The following is a 15790-nucleotide window of genomic DNA, read 5'->3' as shown; positions in this document are numbered from 1 at the left end:
TAAATAAGCATTTCAATGGCATTGGTGACATAAACTGTTGCTTGACCCAAATTCTTTAGTTTCAGCAAAGTAGCCAGTTTTGCCCTTAATACGGTGTTTATGCATTAAATCACTTTGTAGTTATTTTCTAAAAATACAACTAGCGAATGAAATGGTAAGCACATCAGTGCAACTAAGAGTAATATATTTCTCCTGAGCTTATTAAAATTAAAATCATAACCAAGCCTCGCCCCACCCCTATAGAAAGGCCAGCTGGGCTTTGTGCACTGAGGGCTGTATTGACGTCTGTGACACATGTTTCCAACGAGGGCCACGCAGATATCTGTGGACTGTGCTGAGCCTGAAGCCACAACAATGTTTGTAGGTTGTGCTTCCACTTGGGGCCATATTGATGTGAGTGGCCTGTGTTGCCTCCTGAGGCCACGTTGATGTCTGGGTCCTTGTTGCTGCCAACGGCCACATCTGGGTCTGTGGTCCTATGGCAGCCAGGGGCTGTGTTGCTGTCCCTGGCCCTGTTACTACTGAAGGCCATGCAGATGGTCCATGCTACCCCTAAGTGTCTAAGGTCTGGGTCCAAAACCCTACTGCAGTTGAAGTCTGTGTTAAGGTTCCAGTTACCACCAAAGGTCATGCAAATGTCCATCCATGGTCTTTGCTGCTGCCTAAAGCCCTGTTGATATCAATGGGCTGAGCTGCTACAGGGGCCCATACTGGTCTGAGTGGCATACAATGCCACCTAAGGCCATGTTGATATCCATGATCCAAGCAGCCTCTTCAGGCCTAGTGGTACTACAGTAGCAGGGGGAAGCATGTTCATGGTCTGTGCTGTCGCCAGAAACCATGTGGAGGCCCATGGTGTGTGCTCCTGCTGACTATGGGAACTGTAACCTTGCCACTGTAACCTGTGCCCCTAAAAAGTATAAAAACTGCTTGTAACAGCCATTCGGGGTCACCTTCTTTTTTTTTTAATTAGATATTTTCTTTATTTACATTTCAAATGTTATCCCCTTTCCTAGTTTCCCCTCTGAAAATCCCCTATCCCCTCCCCTCTCCCCTTGCTCCCCAACCCGCCCACTCCAATTCCTGATCCTTTAGTAACTTGCCTTGAAGGACTAATTGAAGGTCAATTCCAGACACACCAGAAAATAAACCTCTTGCTTTTGCATCAAAAAAAGAAGGAGGAGGAAGAGGAGGAAGGGGGATAGGGAGGGGGAACAGGAAGGAGAGGGGAGGAGGAAGGAGGATGGGGAGGGGGAGCGTGAGGGGGAGGGAAGCAAGGAAGCTACTTTGGTATGATATCAATGATTGCAGATGCACAGTTTTGAGAGGGAGGGACATGGAAGACTTCTGTGACAAACCCTAACCCAATTCTCCCCAAAAGTAGCAGCCTAGACAAGAAGTTGCCAAAGACAACTCTTTATAATTGTGATAGGGAGGCTAAGCATAGCTAGCTCTACGTGACTGGTGGCTTCTGGTGGAGGTGTGAGAGGAAAGAACCCAGTTCTATTTAAGGGACAGGCCACTGAGACTTTGACCATGCTCCAGTGAGTATATAAATAACACAAATTGGACTTTTTTTCCTTATTTTTATTTTTACCGTTTTGGGAGGGAGGAGGTCAACGAAGTGGGACAGACATGGAAAGACTGTGGAGTAAATGTGATCATGGTGCATGATGTGAAACTCCCAGAAAATCAATAAAAAGGTTATGTTGAAGACAATCAAAATCAGAAGTCATTAGCTGGATTAAAAATGGATTTGGAGCTAGAGTTGTATCTTAGTGATATAGAAAGTCATTGGTTTGTGAGAGTTTTGGATCAATCCATAAAAAAATAATTAATTAGTTAGTTAACTAGTTAATTAAATGATCAATTAATGTGGCAGATCCTTAACTATCAACGAAATTCATTGGAATTAGCCAGCCGAAATAATGATTGTAAGAAAAAATTATATAAGAAAAAAGTCTAAGAAGTTAGAACTAAAATCAACCTTTTTTTCCTGTAAAACTTACAATGGTTTTTCTAGTGTTAAAAATTCCTTATTAGTCTGTAAGCACTGCCTACCATTATAATACCTATCTGCTACCCAGTATCTGTACATCCTGGACCCTACACAGACTGAGGGAACTATTATGCACTAAAATAGTGGACTGCCTCTTCAACAATATAGGCACAAATACAAGAAGATACACATTGCCATGAAAATACAACTTGACATCTACTAGAAGTCCTTGGCAGCACACCATAAAGAAGTTAAAGATATTTTTCTTATGACAATGTGATTTCTTATATAATATATGAGACATTAAAGATGATGCTATTTTGAATCACCTCTGACCAACAAGGAAGAATTGAATGGTTACCATGTTATCCAGAAATGCATAATAAGGAAAGGAAATATGCGGCTGGAGATGACATGTGTTGAAGATTTTAAGAAAACAGACGCCAAAAGCTTTAAATAAAAAGAGAGTACTACAACACAGAAGAGAATTTTTAAGAAGGACATGTCTGACGTTTTAGGGTGGGTCCTAGTAGATGCTGATGCTGATAAAAATATTTAATGTTCTTAAATCTCAAGAGTTTTCAATGAATAAAGGTTGTAATGACAATCCAAACTGCCTGGTGGGGAGGGGGATCACTCAACTTCTTTAAGCTTGTCTATTTTTAAAACTTGAAAATTTTGGCTAAGGTCATGACTTAAAAGGTAGAACATTTGCCCGGCATTCAATGCCCAATGCCACAATATAGGGGAAGAGTCAGAATATATATCACATCTCCTTCCTGGGAGATGTAAGAATGGAAAATACTTGTGTCTTTAGAAATGAAAATATTTAGCATGGAAAATACTTAGCACTGGCTTAGCAAACTGTAAGCACTTTCAGCACACACACTCCATTACATGTCCTTTCTTGGGCCTCGAAGGTCAAGAAAAGGGAAGCAGGGGATGTGTGATGGATGTAAGTCTCTGATATAACATGAATAGACGATGAGGTAAGAGAAGTTGCTGAGTGAAGAGCAAGGGCAATCACCACGTCTCAAAACAGGGTTTTGGAGGCTAGTGGTCAGAAAGAAATGAAGGTACACTTTCCCTTCTTCTTTCCTGTGCATTTGCTATGTGCGTGTGTCTTTGTTTGTCTGTAGGCGAGCACGCATGGAGGCCAGGAGTCAGTGGTGAGAATCTTCTACACTCATTCATCCACCATTTCCTTAGAGTGAGGCTCTCTCAATGAAATCCAGAGATCGTCAATATGGCTAGCCTTCCTAACCAGCTTGCTCTAGGAATCACCTATCTCCATCTTCCTAGGCTGGAATTATAGGCAGGTGGCCCACATATGTGGGTTGAAAGAATCTGAGCTCTATTATTCTTGCTTGAGTGAAGTGCCCTTTAACCACTGAGCCATCTCCCTGGTCCCTGAAGTTACATTTCAAAAGACACAAGGATTTGAGCTATATTTTAAGCTCTCACAGTCTTTGAAAATTATTATGCAAAATTATCAGATAAAAAGGAGAAGGCAAGCTGAGCCTCGTAGTGCATACCTGTAATCCAAGACCTTAGAAGCAGTAAGATTTGGGGGGAGGGTATGGGGGACTTTTGGGATAGCATTGGAAATGTAATTGAGGAAAAGATGTAATAAAATATATATATATATAAAAAAAAGATTTCAATGTCAACCTGCGAATTCGAGTCCAGCCATTCTGTTTAAGCTCTTCATTTGGCAGAAAGATCTTCAATTGAAAGAGGAAGAGAAATCAAGGCAAAAAAGGAGTTTGCATCAAACAATAGGAGAGAAGAGAGAAAAGAAAAACAGCTAGTCCTTTGCAGGAATTCAAATATCAAGATCTGGGGGCCAGGTTCGGTCTCTCAGCCACCATAAGTACATTAATAGGCACTGAGATAATGCTGAAGCTGAGAGGTTACCCTGACAAGCATAGATGGAGGTAGAAATCTGCTTCTTTAAGTAAACTAACAACTTATTACTTATGGATTTTATTGTGCTTTATTAACCATACATAGTTTATTTTTGATGCATTCTCATGTGGAATTTTTAATTATTCAAATCAAGTAAGATGATCCTAAAGGGAAACAGCCATTAATAGCAATCATCAACTAAAATTTTTGCTTTATTTCCTGTCTCAGTTAGGGTTTCTATGAATATGCTTTTAAGGAAAACATTTAATTGGGGTTGGCTTACAGTTCACAGGTTTAGTCTATCCTCATTATGGAAGGAAGCACGAGAGCATGCAGGCAGACATAGTGCTCGAGAAGGAGTTGGGAGTACTACATCTGGAATCACGGGCAGCAGAAGGAAGACCAGACCTGAGCTTCTGAGACCTCAAATCCCACCCCTAGGAATCTACTTCCTCCAACAAGGCCACACCTCCCAATAGTGTCACTCTCTGAGCCTACAGGGGCCATTCTCTTTCAAACCACAATACTGCCTAAATTATATACACATAGGTAAACAGATGAAATGAAATTTCCAAACAACAAGGAGACAGAACTTCTACTGGATATCTCTCATCACCAAATGAAGCTTCAGGAACAGGAATGCTTTACATCTAATCAAGCTATTAGTGAAACAGGATCCACGTGAACTCCAAACATCTCAGACTGTTGTAAAGGCTATGGGTTGCTCTCCACAAAACAACAGCAAGGCCTTATTCCTAAAAATAATAGGTATTATTACACAACTCATTGAACATGGAGAAAGAACCTGAGACTACATAGCCTGAGACCTAATAGAAAACCAAATAGTACAGTTCTACAAAAGTAATGTAGCAATAAAACGACTCCTGACAGAAAAATTCCTGAATAGAACAGCAATGGCTTGTGCTGTAAGATCGAGAATTGACAAATGGGACCTCATGAAACTGCAAAGCTTCTGCAAGGCAAAAGACACCGCCAATAAGACAAAAAGGCCACCAACAGATTGGGAAAGGATCTTCACCTATCCTAAATCAGATAGGGGACTAAAATCCAATATATATAAAGAACTCAAGAAGGTGGACTCCAGAAAATCAAATAACCCCATTAAAAAATGGGGCTCAGAGCTAAACAAAATATTCTCACCTGAGGAATACCGAATGGCAGAGAAGCACCTGAAAAAATGTTCAGCATCCTTAATCATCAGAGAAATGCAAATCAAAACAACCCTGATATTACATCTCACACCAGTCAGAATGGCTAAGATCAAAAATTCAGGTGACAGCAGATGCTGGCAAGGATGTGGAGAAAGAGGAACACTCCTCCATTGTTGGTGGGATTGCAAGCTTGTACAACCACTCTGGAAATCAATCTGGCGGTTCCTCAGAAAATTGGACATAGTACTACCGGAGGATCCAGCAATACCTCTCCTGGGCATATATCCAGAAGATGTCCCAACCGATAAGAAGGACACATGCTCCACTATGTTCATAGCAGCCTTATTTATAATAGCCAGAAGCTGGAAAGAACCCAGATGCCCCTCAACAGAGGAATGGATACAAAAAATGTGGTACATTTACACAATGGAGTACTACTCAGCTATTAAAAGGAATGAATTTATGAAATTCCTAGGCAAATGGATGGACTTGGAGGGCATCATCCTGAGTGAGGTAACCCAATCACAAAGGAACTCACACAATATGTACTCACTGATAAGTGGATATTAGCCCAGAAACTTAGTATACCCGAGATATAAGATACAATTTGCAAAACACATGAAACTGAAGAAGAACGAAGACCAAAGTGTGGACACTTTGCCCCTTCTTAGAACTGGGAACAATCACCAATGGAAGGAGTTACAGAGACAAAGTTTGGAGCTGTGACGAAAGAATGGACCATCTAGAGACTGCCATATCCAGGGATCCACCCCATAATTAGCCTCCAAACGATGACACCATTGCATACACTAGCAAGCATTTGCTGAAAGGACCCTGATATAGCTGTCTCTTGTGAGACTAGGCCGGGGCCTAGCAAACACATAAGAGGATGCTCACAATCAGCTATTGGATGGATCACAGGGCTCCCAATGGAGGAGCTAGAGAAAGTATCCAAGGAGCTAAAGGGATCTGCAACCCTGTAGGTGCAACAACATTATGAACTAACCAGTACCCCGGAGCTCTTGACTCTAGCTGCATATATATCAAAAGATGGCCTAGTCGGCCATCACTGGAAAGAAAGGCCCATTGGACACTCAAACTTTATATGCCCCAGTACAGAGGAACCCCAGGGCCAAAAAGTGGGAATGGGTGGGTAGGGGAGTGGGGGGAGGGTATGGGGGACTTTTGGGATAGCATTGGAAATGTAATTGAGGAAAATACATTTAAAAAAACCGGACTCCTGACAGCATTCTGCTTTACTCAGATCAATGCCTTGTTCATCATCATCAGAAAAGCTTCTTCTTGCAGCAGATGAGAGCAAAGATAGAGGCCCATGCTTAGACAATATGTAGAAAGTGATAGACCTCGGAACACTCGGTCCTAAATGGAATGTCTCCATCAAATCTCTCCTTTCAGGTCTCAGGGAACTCCACAGAAGAGGAGGCAGACAGAGTGTAAGAACCAGAGGATTTGGAGGACATCAGGAAAACAAGAGTTTCTAGACTTAACAGAGTTGGCACACATAGGAACTCAGAGAAGAGACTGAGGCAGCATACACAGGGCTTTCTAGGGATCTAAATTAAATGGGACCCTAATGATGAAAGGAGAACTGGTCATATCTCCCCATTGTTAACCCAGAAGCTATGTTCCACTGATAAACATTGTAAATAAAAAATTACTTTTCTCCAAGGGAGTCTCAGTGTGGAAATAAGTTCTTCTTAAGGGTAGGCCGCATGTCCATCAATAGATGGTCAACAGAATACAAACTCAAAGGCATCTTCAGAAGTTCCATTTCTCATAATGTAGTCAGGGCTTTAAAAAAATTCTTATTTTTAATTGTATTTATACATTTATTTATTTGTATTTACCCTACAAGTTCTGCATATTGTTATTGTTTCCAGTTGTGTGGTTTTGTGGAATTCTTGAATATGTGAATGAGTGTGTCTCTGGGTCTATACCTGTTTCTTTTTTTTTTTTTTTTTTTTTTTTTGATGTAATTGTTTTTTTTGGTTGTTTGGTTTTTTTTAATATTTTTATTACATATTTACCTCAGTTACATTTCCAATACTATCCCAAAAGTCCCCCATAGCGCCCCCCACTTCCCTACCCACCCATTCCCATTCTTTTGGCCCTGGCATTCCCCTATATTGGGGCATATAAAGTTTGCAAGTCCAATGGGCCTCTCTTTCCAGTGATGGCCGACTAGGCCATCTTCCGATACGTATGCAGCTAGAGACAAGAGCTCCGGGGTTCGGGTTAATACATCATGTTGTTCGGACAATAGGGTTGCAGATCCCTTTAGCTCCTTGGGTACTTTCTCTAGCTTCTACATTGGGAGCCCTGTGATACATCCAATAGCTGACTGTGAACATCCACTTCTGTGTTTGCTAAGCCCCGGCGTCGTCTCACAAGAGACAGCTATATTTGGGTCCTTTCAGCAAAATCTTGCTAGTGTATGCAATGGTGTCAGCGTTTAGAAGCTGCTTATGGGATGGATCCCTCGATACGACAGTCTCTAAATGGTCCATCCTTTCATCACAGCTACGAACTTTATCTCTGTAACTCCTTCCCTGGGTGTTTTGTTCCCAATTCTAAGAAGGGGCACAGTGTCCACACTTTGGTCTTCATTCTTCTTGAGTTTCATGCGTTTAGCAAATTGTATCTTATATCTTGGGTATCCTAAGTTTTGGGCTAATAGCCACTTATCAGTGAATACATATTGTGTGAGTTCTTTTGTGATTGTGTTACTTCACTCAAGATGATGCCCTCCAGGTCCATCCATATGGTTAGGAATTTCATAAATTCATTCTTTTTAATAGCTGAGTAGTACTCCATTGTGTAAATGTACCATAATTTCTGTATCCATTCCTCTGTTCAGGGACATCTGGGTTCTTTCCAGCTTCTGGCTATTATAAATAGGGCTGCTATGAACATAGTGGAGCATGTGTCCTTTTTACCGGTTGGGACATCTTCTGGATATATGCCCAGGAGAGGTATTGCTGGATCCTCCGGTAGTACTATGTCCAATTTTCTGAGGAACTGCCAGACTGATTTCCAGAGTGGTTGTACAAGCTTGCAACCAAAAATGGAGTAGTGTTCCTCTTTCTCCACATCCTCGCCAGCATCTGCTGTCACCTGAATTTTTGATCTTAGCCATTCTGACTGGTGTGAGGTGGAATCTCAGGGTTGTTTTGATTTGCATTTCCCTGATGATTAAGGATGTTGAACATTTTTTCAGGTGCTTCTCTGCCATTCGGTATTCCTCAGGTGAGAATTCTTTGTTCAGTTCTGAGCCCCATTTTTTAATGGGGTTATTTGACTTTCTGGAGTCTACCTTCTTGAGTTCTTTATATATATTGGATATTAGTCCCTTATCTGATTTAGGATAGGTGAAGATCCTTTCCCAATGTGTTGGTGGTTTTTTTGTCTTATTGATGGTGTCTTTAGCCTTGCAGAAGCTTTGCAGTTTCATGAGGTCCCACTTGTCAATTCTCGATCTTACAGCACAAGCCATTGCTGTTCTATTCAGGAATTTTTCCCCTGTGCCCATATCTTCAAGGCTTTTCTCCACTTTCTCCTCTATAAGTTTCAGTGTCTCTGGATTTATGTGAAGTTCCTTGATCCACTTAGACTTGACCTTAGTACAAGGAGATAGGAATGGATCGATTCGCATTCTTCTACATGTTAACAACCAGTTGTGCCAGCACCATTTGTTGAAAATGCTGTCTTTCTTCCACTGGATGTTTTTAGCTCCCTTGTCGAATATCAAGTGACCGTAGGTGTGTGGGTTCATTTCTGGGTCTTCAATTCTATTCCATTGGTCTATTTGTCTGTCACTATACCAGTACCATGCAGTTTTTATCACAATTGCTCTGTAGTAGAGCTTTAGGTCTGGCATGGTGATTCAACCAGAGGTTCTTTTATCCTTGAGAAGAGTTTTTGCTATCCTAGCTTTTTTGTTATTCCAGATGAATTTGCAGATTGCAAATTCTAATTCGTTGAAGAATTGATTTGGAATTTTGATGGGGATTGCATTGAATATGTAGATTGCTTTTGGCAAGATAGCCATTTTTACAATGTTGATCCTGCCAATCCATGAGCATGGGAGATCTTTCCATCTTCTGAGATCTTCTATAATTTCTTTCTTCAGGGACTTGAAGTTTTTATTATACAGATCTTTCACTTCCTTAGTTAGAGTCACGCCAAGATATTTTATATTATTTGTGACTATTGAGAAGGGTGTTGTTTCCCTAATTTCTTTCTCAGCCTGTTTATTCTTTGTGTAGAGAAAGGCCATTGATTTGTTTGAGTTAATTTTATATCCAGCTACTTCACCGAAGCTGTTTACCAGGCTTAGGAGTTCTCTGGTGGAATTTTTAGGGTCACTTATATATACTATTGTATCATCTGCAAAGAGTGATATTTTGACTTCATCTTTTCCAATTTGTATCCCTTTGATCTCCTTTTGTTGTCGAATTGCTCTGGCTAGAACTTCAAGTACAAAGTTGAATAGGTATGGAGAAAGTGGACAGCCTTGTCTAGTCCCTGATTTTAGAGGGATTGCTTCAAGCTTCTCACCATTTACTTTGATGTTGGCTACTGGTTTGCTGTAGATTGCTTTTATCATGTTTAGGTATGGGCCTTGAATTCCTGATCTTTCCAAGACTTTTTTCATGAATGGGTGTTGGATCTTGTCAAATGCTTTTTCCGCATCTAACGAGATGACCATGTGGTTTTTGTCTTTGAGTTTGTTTATATACTGGATTACGTTGATGGATTTCCGTATATTGAACCATCCCTGCATCCCTGGGATGAAACCTACTTGGTCAGGATGGATGATTGTTTTGATGTGATCTTGTTTTGGTTAGCAAGAACTTTATTGAGGGTTTTTGCATCAATATTCATAAGGGATATTGGTCTGAAGTTTTCTATCTTTGTTGGGTCTTTTTGTGGTTTAGGTATCAGAGTAATTGTGGCTTCATAGAATGAGTTGGGAAGAGTACCTTCTGTTTCTATTTTGTGGAATAGTTTGTGAAGAACTGGGATTAGATCTTCTTTGAAGGTCTGATAGAACTCTGCACTAAACCCATCTGGTCCTGGGATTTTTTTAGTTGGGAGACTATTAATGACTGCTTCTATTTCTTTGGGGGATATAGGGCTGTTTAGATCATTAACCTGATCTTGATTCAACTTTGGTACCTGGTATCTGTCTAGGAACTTCTCCATTTCATCCAGGTTCTCCAGTTTTGTTGAGTATAGCCTTTGGTAGAAGGATCTGATGGTGTTTTGGATGTCTTCAGGATCTGTTGTTATGTCTCCTTTTTCATTTCTGATTTTGTTAATTAGGATGCTTTCCCTGTGCCCTCTAGTGAGTCTGGCTAAGGGTTTATCTATCTTGTTGATTTTCTCAAAGAACCAGCTCCTTGATTTGTTGATTCTTTGAATAGTTCTTCTTCTTTCCAATTGGTTGATTTCGCCCCTGAGTTTGATTATTTCCTGCCGTCTACTCCTCTTGGGAAAATTTGCTTCCTTTTGTTCTAGTGCTTTTAGGTATGTTGTCAAGCTGCTAATGTGTGCTCTCTCTAGTTTCCTTTTGGAGGCACTCAGAGCTATGAGTTTTCCTCGTAGAAATGCTTTCATTGCATCCCATGAGTTTGGGTATGTTGTGGCTTCATTTTCATTGAACTCTAAAAAGTCCTTAATTTCTTTCTTTATTCCTTCCTTGACCAAGGTATCATTGAGAAGAGTGTCGTTCAGTTTCCACGTGAATGTTGGCTTTCTATTATTTATTTTGTTAGTGAAGATCAGCCTTAGTCCATGGTGATCTGATAGGATGCATGGGACAATTTCAATATTTTTGTATCTGTTGAGGCCTGTTTTGTGACCAATTATGTGGTCAGTTTTGGAGAAGGTACCATGAGGTGCTGAGAAGAAGGTATATCCTTTTGTTTTAGGATAGAATGTTCTGTAGATAACTGCCAGATCCATTGGATTCATAATTTCTCTTAGTTTCACTGTGTCCCTGTTTAGTTTCTGATTCCATGATCTGTCCATTGGTTAAAGTGGTGTGTTGAAGTCTCCCACTATTATTGTATGAGGTGCAATGTGTGCTTTGAGATTTACTAAAGTTTCTTTAATGAATGTGGCTGCCTTTGTATTTGGAGCATAGATATTCAGGATTGATAGTTCCTCTTGGAGGATTTTACCTTTGATGAGTTTGAAGTGTCCCTCCCTGTCTTTTTTAATGACTTTGGGTTGGAAGTCAATCTTATCAGATATTAGAATGGCTACTCCAGCTTGTTTCTTTATACCATTTGCTTGGAAAATTGTTTTCCAGCCTTTCATTCTGAGGTAGTGTCTATCTTTTTCTCTGAGATGAGTTTCCTGTAAGCAGCAAAATGTTGGGTCTTGTTTGTGTAGCCAGTTTGTTAGTCTATGTCTTTTTATCGGGGAGTTGAGTCCATTGATATTAAGAGATATTAAGGAAAAGTAATTGTTGTTTCCTGTTATTTTTGTTGTTAAAGTTGGCATTCTGTTCTTGTGGCTGTCTTCTTTTAGGTTTGTTGAGGGATTACCTTCTTGTTGTTTCTAGGGCGTGGTTCCTGTCCTTGTATTGGTTTTTTTCTGTTATTATCCTTTGAAGGGCTGGATTCGTGGAGAGATAATGTGTGAATTTGGCTTTGTCGTGGAATACTTTGGTTTCTCCATCTATGTTAATTGAGAGTTTGGCTGGGTATAGTAGCTTGGGCTGGAATTTGTGTTCTTTTAGTGTCTGTATAACATCTGTCCAGGATCTTCTAGCTTTCATAGTCTCTGGTGAAAAATCTGGTGTAATTCTGATAGGCTTGCCTTTATATGTTACTTGGCCTTTTTCTCTTACTGCTTTTAGTATTCTATCTTTATTTAGAGCATTTGTTGTTCTGATTATTATGTGTTGGGAGGTATTTCTTTTCTGGTCCAGTCTATTTGGAGTTCTGTAGGCTTCTTGTATGTTCATGGGCATCTCTTTCTTTAGATTTGGGAAGTTTTCTTCTATAATTTTGTTGAAGATGTTTGCTGGTCCTTTGAGTTGAAAATCTTCATTGTCATCCACTCCTATTATCCGTAGGTTTGGTCTTCTCATTGTGTCCTGTATTTCTTGGATGTTTTGAGTTAGGATCTTTTTGCATTTTACATTTTCCTTGATTGTTGTGCCGATGTTCTCTATGGAATCTTCTGCACCTGAGATTCTCTCTTCCATCTCTTGTATTCTGTTGCTGATGCTGGTATCTATGGTTCCAGATTTCTTTCCTAGGGTTTCTATCTCCAGTGTTGCCTCATTTTGGGTTTTCTTTATTGTGTCTACTTCCCTTTTTAGGTCTAGTATGGTTTTGTTCATTTCCATCATCTGTTTGGATGTGTTTTCCTGTTTTTCTGTAAGGACTTCTACCCGTTTGATTATGTTATCCTGTTTTTCTTTAAGGATTTGTAACTGTTTAGCAGTGTTCTCCTGCAATTCTTTAAGGGATTTTTGTGCTTCCTCTTTACTGTCTTCTACCTGTTTACCAGTGTTCCTTTGTATTTCTTTAAGTGTGTTATTAAAGTCCTTCTTGAAGTCCTCTACCATCATCATGAGATATGCTTTTAGATCCGTGTCTAGCTTTTCCGGTGTGTTGGGGTGCCCTGGACTGGGCGAAGTGGGAGTGCTGGGTTCTGATGATGGTGAGTGGTCTTGGTTTCTGTTAGTAAGATTATTACGTTTACCTTTCGCCATCTGGTAATCTCTGGGGTTAGTTGTTGTTGTTGTCACTGTTTAAAGATTGGAGCAGAAGCTGTGTTCCACTCACTAGCAGTCTCAAAATCCTGTGGCGGGGGTCGTGGGTAGCTGGCGGGTGTCAGCCGACCCTGCGCTCTAGCTACCCCGGTGCTGGTCCGGCCGGAAGAGGCCTGTGGTCCTACTCAGGCTGGTTTTCTGCTTCCCGAACTAATGCAGTCTCAGGTCCCGCGCGCAATTGGATTGGAGCAGAAGCTGTGTTCCACTCACCAGAAGTCTTAAGATCCTGTGGCGGGTGTTGTGGGTAGCTGGTGAGTGTCAGCCGACCCTGCGCCCTAGCTACCCCGGCGCTTTTCTGACCGGGGAGGCTTGTGGCCCTACTCAGGCCCGATTTCTGCCTCCCCAACCAAAGCAGTCTCAGGTCCCGCATGATTGGACTGGAGCAGAAGCTGTGTTCCACTCACCAGCAGTCTCAAAATCCTGTGGCAGGGGTCCTGGGTAGCTGGCGGGTGTCCTATACCTGTTTCTTGTGCCTTTCTTTTCTGTATGTTTTTCTTTGTCCTATTCTGATTGTTTGTTTTTTTAATCTTATTATAATTTTTCATTATCCTTTAGATGCCTATTTTCTAACAAGAGACAGAAAGGGAATGAATGCAGATGGAATGGGGGTGGCGGGGGGCCTGGATGAAGTAAAATGTGGGGAAATCAGAATAAATCAAAATATGTTATATGAAAAAAAACTATTTTCAATAAAAGAAAAATGAGATAAAACTTTCGATTTGTCTTTCCAAAGACTGACAGGTATGCATCAAACATATTCTTACTGAGACAACAAGAATATCAGTGTTTGTCACATGTTGAGAGAACTGAGAACATAAAAGTGACCCTTCTGTGGTGATAGTGAGAAACACAGTCGTGTGAGTTGGTTGGTGTTCAAAACATCATTTGAGATACCAAGATCAAGACACTGGACAGATGGTTCAGCTGTTCTTTCAGCTGAATTTCATTCCCAGCACCCATTTCTCCTTCTAGCTGCCTGTACCTCCTACTCCAGGGGATCTGACACCCTCTTCTGGTCTCCATGGGCACTCACATACATGTGCAAATCCCCACATATAAACACATACATACATGTTATTTAAAGTAATCTTTTAATTTTTTTCCAAAAAGACATGCTAAAGGGTCAGGAAAGAAATACAGAGAGCAGGTACAACAAAATGATGGTCTGAACACAGAGATGAAACACTAATTGTAAAGTAGTATATCAAAGAAAGAGAAAGGCTGCAGGTAACGTTGCTACAAAAAGGTACAGACTTAAACTGTACCACAAGTCAGAGGAGGTCTCTGACAACCTGAAGCTTTAAGTACCCAGTAGAGTGATGCTTATAGGTTTCAGCTGGAAGGCAGCCATATTCAGTTGGGATGTCTGACAGAGTCTGACCTTCCAAAGGTTAATGGAGTTATGACAGGTCTAAATGGGATGGAAGAAAAACCCTGTGATTTGATAAAAGGAAATACGCATACAGATTAAAAACCTAGATTGGGTACTGTGTAACCAAGGAGTTCAAGTTCAGTGATAGACTGGCATGGCTCACTCTAAGATTTGCAGAAGGACATAGATGTTGTCAATTATTGAGCCATGTCAATAGCTTTGAATTCCTGAAAAGAGAAGTTGAATTTTGTCAATTTTAAGCTCCCCAGCAATTGTATTAAAACTTAAAAGAAAAACAAGTCAGTGTGCTGCAAATGCCCAGAGAGGAGATGGTGGCAGGAGGGTGATGGGAAGGGATGTTATGCATTTGAATGAAGCTGGTATGGAGGTCAGCATCATGACCAGACAATGAAAGGGGCCAATGTACCAAAAAAAAAAAAATTATTTAGGCTCTGGTCAGTGTCTGAAAGAGGCAGAAAAGAAGAAAAAGGAAAAGTTACATGTGTCTATGTCATCAGAAAGTGGGCAGACTTAACCATCCACAACAGTAACTGACTGCTAAATTTAATTAATTTAATTAATTAACTGTAACTAATCTATAGTTATCATTTACTGAACATATATTACCTGGTCTAACTACCACAATTACCTTGTTAGAAAGAAAAAATTACTACCACCACTTTACTGGTTTTCTTTTTCTCATGCATTACTTCCCAGCCACAGGTTCCTCCTCCCCCCACTCCTACCAAACCCTCCCCCACCCCACCTTCCACCCTAACCCCCAACCCCTCCCCCATCCCCCACACCTTCCCTCTTCCCCAGATCCACTTCTCCTCTGTTTCCTTCCAAAAACAAAGCAGGCCTCCCAGGGATACCAACCAACCACAGCATAACAAGTTACAATAAGACTAGGCAAAAGCCTTCATATCAAGGGTGGATGAGGTACCTACCAGTAGGAGGAAAGGGGTCCCAAGAACAGACAAAAGAGTCAAAGACAGTCCTCACTCCCAGTGCTAAGAGTCCCAAAATAAACACCAAGCTGCATAACAATAATGTACATGCAGGGGACCTAGGTCAGACCCATACAGGGTTCATGTTTGTTGCTTCACTCTCTGAGCCATTATGAGCCCTGCTTAGTGGATTCTAGGGGCTGTGTTGTCACCACCACTTTACAGACTGAAACTTGAAGATGTTTTCAAAACTGGGCAAATTCATAATGCCAGGTTAAGCACTAGAATTTAGATTTAAATCACTAACTCTACAAATTAAAAATCCCTGTCCAAAATAAACTATATCTCCCTAATTGTAAAGAAAATAGAAATCAAAGAACATATTTTTAAGAGGTCATGGCCATGATCAAAACTGGATTTCAATAAGATAAAATAGAGTGCCTATGTATTTCTTAGAGAAGCAAATATGGGCTGGGTTTACTTATAGAAGTAAATATGAGTTGGCAAAATGTTTTTCTAACATGAACTGAAGCGCTGAGTTGAAACCCAGAGTGGTGGTACAGGTCCGTAATCCCG

Source organism: Mus caroli, unplaced genomic scaffold (genome assembly GCF_978045245.1).
Source record: "Mus caroli unplaced genomic scaffold, Mus_caroli_1 scaffold_2, whole genome shotgun sequence".
In the NCBI taxonomy this organism is placed as follows: domain Eukaryota; kingdom Metazoa; phylum Chordata; class Mammalia; order Rodentia; family Muridae; genus Mus; species Mus caroli.
Note: the sequence above shows the minus strand (reverse complement) of the source record.